General features: G+C 48.1%; 1 protein-coding gene across 2 annotated transcripts in view; it reads right to left on the bottom strand.

The window, feature by feature from the left end:
• The window catches only part of FGL1 (fibrinogen like 1), a 360,978-nt gene extending 345,363 nt beyond the window's left edge, over positions 1 to 15,615 (bottom strand). Inside the window, exons 1-2 of one of the 2 annotated variants that reach the window (XM_085641998.1) lie at positions 15,220 to 15,320; positions 5,822 to 5,871 (exon numbers count right to left, since the gene is read on the bottom strand). The gene's annotated coding sequence lies outside the window, so the exon portion shown is untranslated. Of the gene's footprint in view, positions 1 to 5,821; positions 5,872 to 15,219 lie in introns of both variants that reach the window. The other variant, XM_085641997.1, reaches the window with a different exon arrangement.
• Positions 15,616 to 16,144: the final 529 nt, after the last annotated feature.

Here is a 16,144-nt window from a genome sequence, read left to right as displayed (position 1 = left end):
GGCGCTGGCTTTGCGCCGCCGCTGCGTCACAAAAGTGACGCAACGGCTGCGCAAAAGTGGCGCATGGGGCTTATAAATCTGCCCCTGGGTTTCTGTTGCAGTAATCCCCCCCCCCACACTCTTTTTGCCAGACTACTGATGCACTTTGACTTGATGTGTCCTGGGTCCCTGCCAAACAGGTTCCGCGAACCTGTGTTCTTTCCCCAAAACTAACCCAATTGGCATCTCGAGCCACAGGTCAGCCCCTGGAAAATGGTACCACGGGTACCCAGGGCACTGTGACCAGGGAAGACCTCTATGGGCTGCAGCACGTATTGTGTCACCCTTAGAGGCCCTGTACCTTTACACACACACTGCCTTTGCAGGCTGCGTGTTTTGGTGCAAAACAAAGTGAAGAGTCGACATGGCACTCATCCCTGTGTGCCATGCCTACAACCCACTGCCCTGGCATAGATCAGTCCCCCCTCTAGCTGGGTGCCCTATACCAGTGGTGAGGGTACAGGTGCATGAGCCCTGCACCCCTACAGTGTCTAAGTCCATTCTTAGACATTGGAAGTGCAGTGCTGCCATTAAGCGTATATGGTGCTGGAAGCTTATCATTACGAACTCCACAGCATAATAATGGCTACACTGAAAACTGAAAAGTTTGGTATCAAACTTCTCAGCACATTAAACCCACACTGCTGCCAGTGTGAGATTTAATCAAAATGCACACCGAGGGCATCTTGGAGATGCCCCCTGAAAAACGGCGTACCACTAGTGTCCAGGCTTTCAGCTGCCACCACCAGACATGTTTCTGGACACCTGGGTCAAGAGCCTGCTGCTCTCAGGGGCCTCAAACAATGCACCTCCTAGGACGAGGCGCAAAGCCTCCTCCCCCAGGATGGGCAGGGTCCACAAAGGGGAAACTTAAACGGCTTGCCGCCTTTGTGAGCTTCCCTAGGCCACTTGCTGCTTTCAGCAACTGGTCCCCATTGGTTCTAACGCCCACTTGGGCGGGAGAACAGTCGGGAAAAACAAGTGAGGAAGAGAGGTGTGCCCACCTCTTCCAACTCCACCCCTCAGGTGGGGGAGGTGAGGTGAAGCACAACTCTCAGTCTCTGCCATCTTGCAGATGGGGGGACCCAGCCAACCAGGGAAAAGCTTATGCCACCTCCCACTAGAGGATGGCATAATAGGGGGTGTACCCATCCCAGGGAAGGGACCCATTAGTCCGAACCTTTTACCTACCTGTAACGCCCCTAAATATAGTATTTAGGGGCACCCCTGAACCTTGCTTCCTCAGAAAAGAACCTGCAACAAGAAGAGAAGAAGAAGTACCGAACAGCCGTGCCGAAGCTAACAAGAGGAAGACGCCCACTGACTTGGCCCCAGCCCTACTGGCCTGTCTCCATCTCGAACCTTCTCCTGCGAAATTCTGGTGTGTCCTGCAGCCAGAAACCTCGAAAACCCCGGAGGACCTGCCTGCCTTCAACCACAAAGACTTTGTCTGCTGTGAACACCGGATTTGTTCATCTGCATCCTCTGGCTCCGGCCGTACACCGCAAATCTGCACCACTCTGCACCCGCCATCCACGACCCGAGTGAGAAAACACCACAAGGAAGTCCCCTGTTGATCTTGACCCGAGATCCAGCCACCCCTGACCTGCCTCAAGCCTCCAGCCGATGCCTGCAGCCTAAATCTAGAAGGCCCCCCATCTGCGACCAGGAGCTGGTAAGAAGTTCCGACCCCAAAAGGCACCCCTGCACCCGACGCCCCACGGCCTTGGGTGGCCAAACTGATGGTGCCTAACCAACCCCCAACTTACCTCTCGAAGTGGTGGTCGCACCCAGAAGACCTTTGTCCCCAAGCCTACAGTGCCTTTGCAAACCGGAGGTTCCCCATTGCAAACAACAAGGCTACTGACGTCGAAACAGCACCCTGCACCCGGCTGCCCTAGTGTCGCTGAGGGTGCACCTTTGGTGCTACTTTGTTTCCCCATTTACCCTGAGCTAAAGTCCAGAAGCTTTACTCCCACAACCAAGTGGCCTGCTCGTTAGCAGCCACCAACCGGAGGTCCCCTATCCCCTATTGGATAACATTGGGCCTCAGCACTATGCACCAGGCCGCCCTAGTGCCGCTGAGGGTGTAACAAGAGTGCATCCTTGACCCTGGTAGACCCCTGAGTCTACCCCCAGAACCTCAACTCCCACTACCAAATACTTACCTTAAAACCAAGAACACTATTTTCCTCCATAGGATAACATTGACTGTTTTTCTTGGACAAGTTTCTGTGTGGAGTTTGAAAACCTAAATAAATTCTTTAAAATTGTACTGTTTAACAAAAACTATTTAACTTATTTGTTTACAGGAAATGTCCCAGAGTAGTATCTAGGTATACTACTCTGTGTAAGAAAAGTAATCCAAAAAGTAACGTACCTGGTATTTTACTGAAAAGCCCATTCAAGTCTATGTACTGTATTTACAAAGTATTGCATTTCTCTGCAACCATACTGTAAGTCAAAACAAAGTGCATATGCAACTACAATTCAAACTGTTTACAAACTGCATTACTACTGTAAAGTATTTATTGCTTACCTGTCACAGGCTTGCTTGGTTCTAGAAACTAAAATAACTAAAAGAATACTTTTTATACAAAAACAATTGGTCTGAAGTTCAGTCTTTGAGTGTGTGAATTCATTTGCTGCATGAGTGAGTACAACAAATGCTTAACACTGTCCTCTGATACAGCCTTACTGCTCGACCACACTATCACAAATAGAGAGTGAGGTGCTATCTAACTTGACCTCTGCCTACCTTTGGGGTTCCAATGCACTCTGTGCACACTATACCTCACTTTGGTATAGTATATACAGAGCCAGCTTCCTACAGTATTGCAAGAATAAAATGGAAGAAAGGCAGGAAAGAAAGCCCAGAAGACAGGTCTTCTCCATCTATTCACAAGCGCTGCAGAACAATATTCCCATTAACATCAGAAATGCTCCTACCAAAATTTTAGATCAAATTATAAACGAAATTAGTGAATTTGATGAATGGTCAGGTCTTAAAATCAACTGGACAAAATTGGTCCTGCTGCCCATGACCAGACATACACAGCCACCTACGCTAATACTTCTATGAGATGGAACTTACTAGATATTTGGGTTTTCAATACCTTTGGGATCTGGCTATTATTAATAGTCAAGAGAATTATATAAATATATGAAAAACATCATTAAACTGATAAAAGGTGGGATTATACTACGACTGACTTCAGCCGGCACAGTTGCGTTTATGGAAATGGTCATACTACTTTATCTCTATCAAAATATCCCGATTCCACTAACTAAAGCCTTCTTTGAGCAGCTTAGCTCACTCCTGGCCAGACCGGCTTGGGTGGGCAAGCAGCCCAGGATTGCCGTGTAATTCAGGTGGCATTGCTGCTCCCAATTTTTAAATCTATTATTTAGTGGCTCAAGCTCAGTTTGGACCTTACTGGTTCCACGATGCTAGACCTTCTTCCCACTGTAACCAGGAGGTGAGCCACTCCCACTCCTGCTACGCAATGCTCTTTTATTAAAATTCCCTCGCCCTCACGCTGAAGTACATACAGTTAAGTGCACGGCATGGGCAGGGGCGAGATTAGCCACACTAACTGAAATCCGGGAGTTCTAATCCCCACATCTTCCATTAATCCAAAATCCACAGTTGAAAATGGCGAGACTGGCGTAATCGGGTAACCGCATGCCAAAGACTTGAGAGCCCTGGGGACTCTTTACTAACAAGCAATTTACAGGGATTGCAGAGTATCTGGATGGTGCTCACACCAATCCAATGCATATAATCACATACAACAACTCCACAATTCCTTGAAGAAGCTATATCTTTTGGTGCCTGAAGAACCTCCTCAATGATGATTACGAACCCCAGCTGTTCTAAACTCATCACACACATGTACAATTGCACTATCAACACCCTGCATGATAAAAAATTGAGTATGAGGGTTGGATGATGATGTCACAGATGCCCAATGGCTTTACTGCTGTTGACAGACAAAAAGTGTTTCCTCCCATGGCAAATTACGACTCATAAAAATGAAATTTAGACACCATGCATATTACACTCTTGCCGCCATGGCTCAAAACAGGATCAAACTTCTGGAGATGTGGCGCTCCAATGCAAACTTTCTGCACCAGACATGGTCCTGCCCACAAATTTACTCCTATTGGCAAAAATTGATAATGAACTGTAGTTTATGACCACCCAGAATTTACCCATTTGCCCCCAATAGCATTATTGGTATATGTTATAAAAGTTGCTAAACAATATCGTAAATTTGTCACATTGGCACTACTTTTGAGAAAACATAGAATTGTCATGCACTGGAAGTGAGATGGTAGCTCTGGATATGCACACTAGCTAAGGGATCTTTCCACCTGCTTGGAAGACGCAGTTGCATACACATCTTTGTTTCAGCGCACATCCCGCCCCACAGACGTTTGGAAACCACTTCGGCCACACCTTCCCTGAATTATACTTGCCAATCTCCTTAGACACTGAGTTGCTGTTAACATGATCCTGTACATGCTATAATGCCTGGACTTGTTTGAAAACTGAAAATATATATATTTTTTGTTTTAACTGCCCCAACCATTTAGCAATTCAGAAAGAAACTCGAGACACATCTCTTCAAAAAACACTGCCACCCGCACGATAGGAATAAACACATATGCAGCCTCTATGTGAACAATCCAGAACTGTACTACATAGGCTCCCACCCCTGCTATGCATTCTGTTTCTTCCAATTTACAGCTAGACTTCATAAAAATCACTACATATCAGTGTGTACCATTCCAGACTTCCACAGTCCTGATGCCTCTTGTGCCTCTGTATGTACCTCTGGCCTCCAGCAGACTACTACAGCTCGGGCACAGATTGCAGGAGGCAAAGCCAACAGCAGTAGCAATGCCAGTGGGTCAGAATGGATGAAGCAGAGGTTTACCTGTAGTAACTCTGTGTCATCTCTCCAACTCTGCATGAAGGCACTGCCCTTTGCACAATGAGGTTGCCATATTTCAGTATTCAGCATTTAAAGCACAAGAACCAGTTACTGACCACTGGTCTGTTGTGCAAGTGATTCAGACCCTCTCTCGTCTCATGGCATCTGCTGTTTGGTATATACTTTGTCCTTTTAGAAGGGGATTCCATTGCAATGTGTGAGAGACAATCTCACATCTGAAAAGGACCCTCAGTAATAAGGTTTTGCCATATTCAATTCTTTATTGCATTCATGCGTTGTATACAAAAAGCAAAACACATCTGTTCCCTTTACAGCAAGACAAATGACATGCCGGTGACACCAAAGGACCATTCAAAGATCATTCCTTTGATGGTTTCCATTAGAGGAGCATTATTTTCGCCCCCTTACCTCTACATTCAGTCACCAGCCGCTGAAAAGATTCAACACACCCAACATTTCCCAACCTTCTGGCACTAGCCCACGACTGACCCGCAAATTTTATTATGAACAGCGGCTTTGATATCGTATGGCATCTATCTGAAAATGCAACGCAAACATATTAGCTTTGGCAAAGGTTATTACTTCCTATATTCGGATGCATGTTCAATGAAGCCTCTTACCACTATTGACTTTGCTTTCTCTCATTCCACAGTTCCCTAGTGCCCTCACTGATCTCATGAGGTCCTGACTTTAATATTAAGGGGTGAGAAACATGATGTGTTTTACAGAAATCAATACAACAGTGTCTCAAGATTTGCCATCAATGGTGGGGCCTACTTCGCGGTATTATCTACCTAGACAGATATGGCTCATATACTTACCTGATGAATTTGCCTCTTTTAATAGAATCACACCAACCTGGATATTTTACCTAGGAGGAATGTATGAACGAGAAAGTAAACGTATAGATAAAGAACTACACTGGCACAATCTAATCATTGATCTTATAACTATTTATGTATGTCTGCCACTACACTGAGAAAAATAGTTTTAATTATTCAAGTCACTGTTATTATACATGCACCTATGCCAACATATAGCGATAATACTCCCGCTAAGAGTAATGCGCACCAGGCCCTGCAATGGTTGACCAGGACAATATAACATACCAAGAAAAGATGCTAACGTTAGTATACTTTTGTCCTATACTTTTTTCTTTTCAGAAACGCTACTCCCTTCTACAGAATTAGCGGCACTGATTAGTTCAGGCCGCCACTGATACTAAAATTGAATTTCCTTTGGTCCTGAAGAAGCGCTTTGGATCTCCCCCCTGAGGCCACACAGCGGGAAACATGGTGACCATTATATATGTCCATTAGGGACCTATATCCAGCTACAAAGGGACATAATATCCCCTAGAGCAGCACCACACACTGTTTTAACAATGACAGAGGGATCACCCTAATAAATAGTACCCACTCTCCCTCCAGTCACTTTTTTAAAACACCACTTTAGACTTCACTGCCACTTACACCCATGCACCCAAACGGCTTCTCATCAAAAGATCCCCGATAAAGAGACCCTTTGCGGGACCCGTAGGGCATTGCAGCACCGGCCCGACGAGGAGCAAAGCCCAAATGATGAAGCATGGGGTGTGTGAGGGCATTATGATGAGGACACACTGCCCCCCACAGATAGAGTAGCACATGACAATAGTCTCTTCCTTCCTCTACAAGAAACAGTGACTCCCTTTGTATACTAAATATGGTAACAGCCACTCTGATTCTTGCCTTTTGCAGAGTGACTGTGCAACTGACACAGATATGCAAACTCCTCTATAAATGTGCCAATGCCTTCTGCAGAGCTGGGCTTCCCCTGAAATGTGGGGACTACCCTGCACCACATGGTGCGCACAGTCCCTCCCCACACTTTTGCTCACAAGCAGTAACTCCACTCAGTACCGTGAATACAGCAACAATTATTGAAGGTGCTTAAGTGTCTACATAACCACAAAATAGCATTTCACGTGTAAGACAAGCATTTGTGACATGACCAATTGAATCGCGGTGAGAAACGACTTACAATCAAAAATAAAGAACAAGGAAATGCTGTCATAAAAAATTAACCCCGTATTGAATACCGGTCAATGCGCGGCATAATGTTTCAGTACCTATCACCTGCTTTTCATAAAATAGCAATTTAACCAGAAATCATTTAAAAACATAAAATGTGATTTTTGAGGCCCTGCTCCTTACAGCACTGAAGACCACAACATCGGTAAACAGCCATTAGTATGCGGCTTTTACACCGCATACCATTACAACGCAAGCGTAACAACGCATGCGCTGTAACAACGCATAGCCTTTACTAAGCATGTTATTACATTGCATGCGCTGTTACAACGCAAGCGTTGTAAGGCGAACCACATCCTGATAGTATTCATTCCTCTGAATTATCCTTTTTATATTTTAAGCAAAATGCATTACGTAGACGCACATACGTAAAGACGTCATTCTGAGGTTTCTAGCGCGAGAGAGATGTAGCACGGAAGAGCGTTGTATATGTAAGAGGTTTCTAAAGATTATTTTAAAAGTTATTTGCGGTATGGATAATTGTAATTTAAGAGGAGTGTGGCATCATGTATTAGTGTAGAGTTTAAAAGTTACGTAGTTAATAAAGAGAAATGTTAACTTAAACAAGTATGTGAGCATGTTGAAGGCAATATAAAAGCATTCGAATTATGCGTTAGAGTTGCGTTGTATGGACTTAAAGTCTATTTACCATAAAGACTATACAATCGCAAAAAGCTGAAGAATTAATTGATTAATTTAAAAATAGTAATAATAGAAATACCTGACTATTTTAAAAAGTACTCGAGTAACAATTTTACTCCACCACCCAAATCCCCTATTTACCCTGCATCCCGTCCCAGGGGTTAGGTTACTTTTATTACAAATTTACAATTAAAACGAGTAAAAAATGCATTGTAAAAGTATGCGATGTATTGGATACCGATGTAAAGGCAATTTAAATACATTTGCGAACTAACTGTATGCTAACTAAAATATTGCGTTGTAATGGTATTTGCGTAATAAAAACCTTGTTTTAAAAGCATACGAAGTTTTGATTTGCGTTGCATCGACATATATTCCACAAACTCTCATGAAATACGTTTTGGGGCATAACCACCACAGGACAACCGCTTGGCGGACACATGGATTTTAGGATTTTAAGAGGATATTTCCATTGAGTTGCTACGCTAAGAATACAACTGAAAAGCCGGCAAAGGAGTTTTTATTTATTTTTTGGGTCAAAAGATTTTTGTCATACTATAAGAAAAGTAATATATTGAAAATATACCAAAGGATCTTTACAATGCTTTGCCATGCTGTCCATTACTAAAAACAAGTGGTCAAACGTGTGATAGAGCGCAATTTTGCTCTGGCATTTGTAGGGGTGCATCATATTCATGAGTAGTCCGCACCCGCACATAATCTTTTATCGTGTTAACATTTGTGGTATTAGATTGTGTACTGTAATAATGTGTAAAGTGAGGTGATGAGACATTTCGTATAACGTGGAGAATTCATCATTTTAATTACATGAGACTAGTTGAAAACCTTAACGTAATAAATTGTACTCATGACTAATCAACATTATAATTTGTAGGCTTATGTAATGCATTGATTTAAAAGCTCAGTAACAAGGCTCATGTATGCTTGTATTTATGAATGTACATGCTGTTTCATATGTTGGCTGAATTCTGTAGGCCCAACATGCATTTTTCCCTGTTGCTCTCGAGTAGGTTTGCTAGCAAAATTCATGTGTATTCATAATTTGCTCTTTCTCATGTTTTCTGTTGCAGGTGGAGAAAAGCATCTTTGTTAGTTAGAATAATGTCTTTGTTTTAGTAGTTAGGCTTAGGGAGGAGAAGATACATTGAAGGACAATGCTGATAATGTGAGATGGTGTTCTTTCTCACTGGAGAGAGCCTGGGAATCAAGGTCAACAAGCCAAGGCCTGGAAGCATCGTTGTTGCATGGAAAGTTACCTATGAGGAGGTGTCTTGCATGGGTAGGGTGATACCACATTGCCTGATGAGAAGTTTGTTCCCGTTCTTGAATCGGCCAAACAGTCATGCACACTTTGAATGTTCTACACCCAGGCTGCATGGGTGGAGACTATGACAAGGCTCCCACTGCTTGTCTGAGTGCCGAACCACGGTGCTCAGACCAATCACAACGCTGCATTGCTGCATTGCGATTGGCTATGGGAAGCCTGTGTGGCTCCTGCTTCCTGTTCCGGCCAGAAGAGAGACAACGGAGCAGAGATGGAGGAGAGACGCGGCAATCAGGTAATTTTTTTTCTTATTTTTTACACCACCTCAAACCCCCCCCCCCCACCCCCCCCCCCACCCATATTCTGCCACCGATTTGTGCCGGCCGCCACGGGTTAAAAGGCGAGTGAATCTGGGGGGAGCAGAAGAGCAAGCAAAGCAGGCAGCAAAGAAACACATGGAGTTGTTGTACGGTCTAGTGTCTCGTTCCCTCTGTGTCACGTGACGCCCCGTCCAATCGGGACGGGCGGCTTCGTGACGCGGAGGGGGGCGGAACACTAGACGGAGAGAGCTGGCGGCGAGCGGATCTCGTCGCTCCTCGTGGGCCTATATATCGGAATTACTTGCTGTAAATTGAGAGAATAAACTACACGCTGTTATCACTACCTGCCAGCGTCCTCCCTGTTATTCCTGGCACAACAAATGGCGACGAGGGTTCAGGAAGTGGGGCCCACGAGGTTCTCTCCATGCCCTCCTGTTCTTGCTGATTGAGGCGGAGCCCTCCCACGTGGGCGTCTGCTGCTGAAGTCCGTCCCTGCTGCATCTAGTGCCGGCCTTGCTGCCTGTCTCGCCTGCCTCCTTGCCTCGTGCTTCGGCCTGTTGACGCTGTCTCCGGTCCTGAGTGCCAGGTACCTTCTATTGCTGTGGGGTCTCGCCTAACGGTGTCCGCGCCTTGCTTGGTCCTCACTCCTCGTGCCTGCGTGCTGTCAAGGCTTTGGGTCCTGCTGCTGCGTGGGAGAGCCTGCAGTCCGCGCCACGTGTGCCGGGCGCGCTCAAAATGGCGCACGGAGGCAACATCTGTGTCCCGCCTCTATTTTTGGAGGTTCCCGGCAAGCCATGCATGAAGTGGAAAAGCTGGTTGAGGGCTTTCGAGAACTATATCGTTTCCATTGATGGCACGGGGTACTCGGCGGAGCGGAAAAAGGCGCTGCTGTTCGGACTGCTGGGGAAGGCTGGGCAAGAGGTCTTCGACAGTTTGCCTGTGTTCGTGAATCCGCCTGGTGTTACCACTCAGCTCAACGCGTACCAGGAAGCGGTAAGGAGGTTGGAGCTGCAGTATGCTGAAGAGACTAACATCATGGTGGGGCGCCACAAGTTCGCGCTTAGGAAGCAGGAAGAGGGGGAGTCTATTGAGGAATACATTGCCTGCTTGCGCGTTCTTGCCCAAGACTGTGAATTTGCGGGCATGACGGACACTTACATCAGAGACCAGGTGGTGTTCTACTGCCACTCCAAGAAAGTGCAGGAACGATTGCTGACATGCCGCGATCCTACGCTTCAGGAGGTGGTGGCCATTGCGAAGGCCATCGAGAGATCCCTGGTGTCCGCAGAGGAACTTGCCAAGACTAGCCACGCTGCCAGTGTGTTTTATGTGCAGGACAGGAGCAAATCCGCCCAGAAGCCTCCTGATAGAGGGGCGAATGATAAGGGGGCGGTTAGGAAGCCGTTCGCTTGCTTCAGGTGCGGAGCGATAGATCACTTGGCTGACAGTAAGGCTTGCCCTGCGCTGGGCAGGAAATGTACTAAGTGCAGGAGGGTGGGCCACTTTGCTGCTGTATGCAAGACCAGGAAGCCAGCTAGCAGTGTGAAAGTGAGTTCTGTGAGCGAAGGTGATCTTGAGGCGCTAGGGGATATAGTGCTATCTATTGATGCTGAGGATGGGCGAGTGAAGGGGCCCATAGGCTCCGTGATGATTGGCTCTGTTGAGCTTCCGTTCACTGCTGATTCAGGTTCCCCTATTACCCTGATTTCCGACACTACCTTTGATGCGATGTGGCACGATGTGCAGTTGCGTGTGACGGACGTAAACCCGAAAGCGTTTGGGGAGCAGGATATAGTGATGAAAGGGTACTTTCCCGATACCCTCACTTTCAAAGGGAGGGCCATCAATACCAAGATTTACGTGGCCGAGAAAGGGAGAAGCCTTGTGGGATGGAAGGATCTGGCAAAGTTAGGAGTGATGTTAATCCCGGGGGCAGCGGATCCCATAGTTCTCAGAGCTGACTGGGTCAATTCCATTCAGGCGGACGATGACCCGGGTGGGTTGTCCGGCGTTCTTGCAAAATTCAGCTCAGTCTTTGCAAATGAAGTGGGATGCGTGAAAGGCTTCGTGCACGACATACAGCTGAAGGAGGGGGCGATGCCAATCAAGCACAAGGTCAGGACTGTGCCTCTCTCTGTCAGGGCGGAACTCAAGTCTGTGCTGGACAAGTTGGAGAATGAAGGGGTTATCGAAAGTGCCGGTGCTTCGGAATGGGTGTCCGCGATCGTCGTATCGAAGAAGAAAAGAACTGGAGACATCCGTCTGTGCGTGGACCTGCGTTCCCTCAATAACAACATCCTAGTCAATTGTCACCCGCTGCCCAACATTCAGGATATTTTGGCGTCGACATCCGGATCCTGCCTGTTTACCCTGATTGATCTGAAGTCCGCGTACCACCAGGTCTGCCTCACCGAAGGCTCTAAGAAGCTGACCACATTTGTCACTCCGTTCGGGGCATACAGGTATGTCCGGCTGCCTTTCGGACTCGCCTCTGCCTCGGGGGTGTTTCAAAAGCTGATGGATCTCTTGTTCTGTGACATGGAGGGGGTTGAAGCGTTCCAGGACGATATCTTGATCCACACTAAGGACGAGGCAGAGCACCTGGTGGTGTTGAGCAAGGTGTTGGAGGTTCTGCGTGAAAAGGGGATGACAGTCTCCAAGGACAAATGCAAATTTATGGAGTCCAAGATCGAATACTTGGGGCATGTGTTGACCCCGGATGGGATTGCTCCCAAAGAAGACCTGGTGAAGGCGATCAGAGAAGCTCCGTGCCCTGGTGACAAGGATGCACTGCGGTCTTTCCTGGGGCTCAGTGAGTACTATTCGAAGTTCCTGCAGGGGTACGCGACCACTGTGGAGCCACTGAGGGCCTTGTTGAGGAAGAATGTCAAGTACGCGTGGGCAGCGGAGCAGGACGCGGCTTTCGAGGCCGTCAAGAGGAGTATCGCAGAGGCACCGGTGCTGCAGCCTTACAACAAGGACTTGCGGAATGTGGTCACGGTCGATGCAAGTGCAAAGGGCATTGGGGCGGTTTTCTGCCAGTTCCACGGGCAGAAGGAGAACACCATCGCCTTCATATCCCGCTCTCTGAGCGATGCCGAGAAGCACTACAGCACCATTGAGCGCGAGACGCTCGCCTGTGTCTGGGCGGTGGAGAAACTCAAGAACTACTTGTGGGGCAAGGTGTTCGAAATCGTCACGGATCACAAACCCCTGATCTACATGATGGCCGGCGAGGGCCGTGGTAATGGGAAGGCCAGTTCGCGGCTGCTGCGCCTACTGTCCAAGCTGCAGGAATACCACTTCACCATCAGGCACATCAAGGGTGGCCTCAACTGCAGAGCGGATTGCCTGTCCCGCTTGCCCGTGGCAGGGGACGTTGATGGGTCCCTGGACGATACGGAGTGTGTGGTGGCACTGGTGGATGCCACGACGATGTGCGAAGGTTCCATATCTGAAGAGGAGTGGCTTGCTTCTCAGGAGAAGGACGTGGTTCTCCGCACCGTGATGGGCCACGTGACATCATATTGGCCTCCCGTGCGGAATCTACATGGGTCCCTCCGGAGCTTCCAGCAGGTGAGTGCGGAACTCACCCTCGAGAATGGCTTCTTGAAACGGCATGAGCTGTTTGTCCCGCCGGAAGGTCTCAGGGGCAAACTAATAAGGATTGCCCACAAAGGTCACCCTGGCGGCACCGCGACCAAGAACCTATTAAAAATGTACTACTGGTGGCCGGGCATGTCCAGCGACGTCTGCGAATTCATTGACAGGTGTGAGCAGTGTCTGAAGGCGGACAAGCATTGGAAAACCAGCAGAGGGGAGCTGCAGAGAGTGGAGATTCCGGCTGGCCCATGGAGCAAGATCGCCATCGACTTCGCGGGCCCGTTTTCACTGCTGCCGGAGGATTGCAGATTTCTCATCGTGATCACCGACTATTACTCCAAGTGGATACAGTACAAGTTCGTCCGAGAGGTTACCACGGACCGGGTGATTCAAGTGCTACGGAAAATCTTCGCTCAAGAAGGGCAACCGAAGGTCATGGTATCTGATAACGGCACCCAGCTGGTATCCAAGAAGATGATGGATTTTCTCGCCCACTCGGGGATCAAGCAGGAGAAGACCCCATTGTACAGCCCGAAGAGCAATGGGCAGGTAGAGAGAATGAACAGGTTCCTCAAAGAGGGAATCCAGCTTGCCCTTGCGTCCAACTTGGATGTGAAGATGTTTCTCGCAGACAAGGTGCACACTTACCACAACACTCCAAATGCCGTTACTGGTCACACGCCTTTCTATTTGATGAGGGGGAGACGGTGCACCAGCGAACTTACCCCCAAGTACAACGAGTGGTATGATGTGCGAGAAGACACGGAGGGTGTACATGAGAAGACGCTGAGAGTCAGGGAGCGACTCATGGCTAAGCAAGAGTGTGCTAAAAAGTACGCCGATACTGTGAATAGAGCCAGAGCTAAGGAGGTGGAACAGGGAGATTGGGTCCTAGTAAGGAAGCCGCATAAGGTGATGAAGGGGGAGTCAGTCTTTCAAACTCCTGTACGTGTGCGGGAGGTCAGGAAAGGGGCAGTGTGTTTGGAAAGCGGAGGATGGAGAAGCAAGGATGACATTGTCAAGCTCAAAGCAGGCCAGGAAAACATCATTATGAATGGAGGCCGTGCGAGTGGGCCCAGGCATGACGACAGTGTACCTGAGTGGCAAGAGTACGAGGTTGTGAGCAGGAGTGAACGGGCGGATAATGGTTGGCTGCACACCCCGCCTGTTGACAGAGCTAGCAGTGGTGAATCAGCATGTCATGAGGAGATGCGAGTTGAGACAAGTGGTGCCGGTGGGCGTGGTGGAATGAAGTCCATGCGGGAGTTCGAAGGCAACCAAGGTGTCCAGGAGGGTACCAGATATAGTAGCCCGCTATGCGCCGAGGGGCAACCTCGGTTTGTGACTCCTAGGAGGCCTACCAGATCTGTTAGGGCGCCCAAGCGCTTTGAAGACTTTGTTATGACATGATTAACGTTTTGCTGTTATATTATTGAAGGGGAGATGTTGTACGGTCTAGTGTCTCGTTCCCTCTGTGTCACGTGACGCCCCGTCCAATCGGGACGGGCGGCTTCGTGACGCGGAGGGGGGCGGAACACTAGACGGAGAGAGCTGGCGGCGAGCGGATCTCGTCGCTCCTCGTGGGCCTATATATCGGAATTACTTGCTGTAAATTGAGAGAATAAACTACACGCTGTTATCACTACCTGCCAGCGTCCTCCCTGTTATTCCTGGCACAACAGGAGTGCAGAACACAAAATTAAAAAATCCCCTCAGGTCATCAATGGAAGAATACAACTTAACCAATCACAACACCCTGAAACCGAAATACTCCTGAGCCAGACAACCACAAGAACAGGGAGGAAAGCCATTGAATCAAGAGCAGACTCTTGAAAGAGACAACAAAGCCATTCAATCATGAGCAAGTAGCTGACCCAAAGCTCACTCTATGTATATGTTATGTTTTGGAAACAATAGCTGTGCAGGGTCTGTAGCCCAGACCTAAAAACACGAAGATAAGCACCTAACAATACCTCCCTCGACATGAAGTCAGTGGTGCATTGATTGCAACCACATATTACCACCTTAAAATCTGTCTGCTGCAATTGTTAATGTTATGACATTAACGAGTAGTACATAAATGTAAACATTATGCTTTCAATATTTAAGTACAATGTACTGTAGGAAATTAGACAACATACATAAACTTCTAGACTGCTTTCACTCCACCACCCCTCGGGGGACACCGCTTGACGGCACCGTCTGGGAGTGGGTGCGAGCCGGGAAGCGGTGTCCCCCCCCCCCCCCCCCCCCACCCCCCACAGTGCGCACGTTGTCACATAAAGCGCCTTCCTTACCGTTTACACAGACTGGAGCGCCGCTGAATGTTTTCTTAATGCCCGGGCGGGGGGTGGGGGGCGTGAGGTTCGGTTCTGTAACGTAAGGTTGTTTTTGTTGCTCACTTCTCCGGTTCCCTCGTGAGTCAGAGGGCTGGAATGTTCCGGGGAAGAGGCAGTTAACTACTGTAGTCTGTAACTAAATTAAAACCGAATGGGAGAAATGGCTCCGAAATATTTAATTTCAGCCATGGAGGAGGGCTGTGGCGCGAGCCGTGAGAGGGGAGGGGGCGTGGTGTGATTCCCAGTGGCCCCAGTTGAGTAAACAATAGCCCCCGCGGTGCGGGTGTGTGGTAAATGCGCTTGTTAACACTAGCACTTGTAGTTACTGTCTGAAATGGCTGTGAGCTCCGAAGTACTGCTTAAACCCCCCCCCCCCCCCCCAGGTCTAAACCCATCCCCCCCCCCCCCCCCCCCCGCCAGGTCTGTATAGAGTGTGTGCAGGCCTCCATGGACGAGTAAGCACCAGGTAAGGTCATGCCTATCAGCCCCAGAGTAGAGTCGCGGCCGGGACATGGTCACAGAGGCTGCGCCGGGATTAAATAGTGGAATGTGGAGAGTGAACACCAGACTCAAGGACATCATTTCTTAATGATAAAATACGAAATGCAACTATTGTTATGAGTGAATGATATCTGGTGCGATGTTATCAGAATGAATCTTCGCGATGTTATGTATGTGTTTTTTACTGGGTAGGGGCCTGGTACTGTCCACTCCTTGCTGCCCTCTATTCCCAGGCATCGTGTGTGACGTCATTTGAGTTGCATCAGAAGGTATGGAAGTGTTTAAAGGTTACTTGTTGCTGGTGTACCAGATTCTGCTCGTCGGCGCTTGCTAGGTTACTTTGCGGGTTGGTTGATCGTACTCTTAAAGCACGTGTGTGGTG

This window comes from Triturus cristatus, chromosome 2_2 (genome assembly GCF_964204655.1).
Source record: "Triturus cristatus chromosome 2_2, aTriCri1.1, whole genome shotgun sequence".
NCBI lineage: Eukaryota > Metazoa > Chordata > Amphibia > Caudata > Salamandridae > Triturus > Triturus cristatus.
This window is presented reverse-complemented; position numbering and strand designations above follow the sequence as displayed.